Below are 513 nucleotides of genomic sequence, written 5' to 3'. Positions count from 1 at the left end.
TTTTCCTTTTCTTTCGTTCTTTTAAACTCTTTAAGACCTCAGATGTGGACTTTTACCCTAAATACCCTATTGTCAAGATAACATCATAAATAAAGATACATAAATAGATGGATATATGTTTATTACTCATAATATTCATCCAGACTGGGATAAATTTAAAAAACAACCTAGAATAAGTAGAAAATTAAACTTCTCTTTATTGATTTAATTGTTTAAATGTAAAATATACAGCAGGATTATGAAATAAACAAAAATAAGATCCATGTCATTCTACTTTATCTAAATTTTGGAAAAATAAAGCATTTCTTTCTTAATTATTTAATAGTAATTAGGGCCACGGGGCAATCGCACAGAGCACTGGTCCCATACAGCAATAGCTGTACTGTTATACTGTGGATTTTTTCTTCTTCCTCTTCTGGACGCAATTTCCTCCCGCTACTAGTACTACAACTTGAAGAATTGCAGGACAAATTCTCAGGACAAATTTTTCGCGACATAAGTCGCGAAAAACTG

Source organism: Centropristis striata, chromosome 2, assembly GCF_030273125.1.
Source record: "Centropristis striata isolate RG_2023a ecotype Rhode Island chromosome 2, C.striata_1.0, whole genome shotgun sequence".
In the NCBI taxonomy this organism is placed as follows: Eukaryota; Metazoa; Chordata; class Actinopteri; order Perciformes; family Serranidae; genus Centropristis; species Centropristis striata.
Note: the sequence above shows the minus strand (reverse complement) of the source record.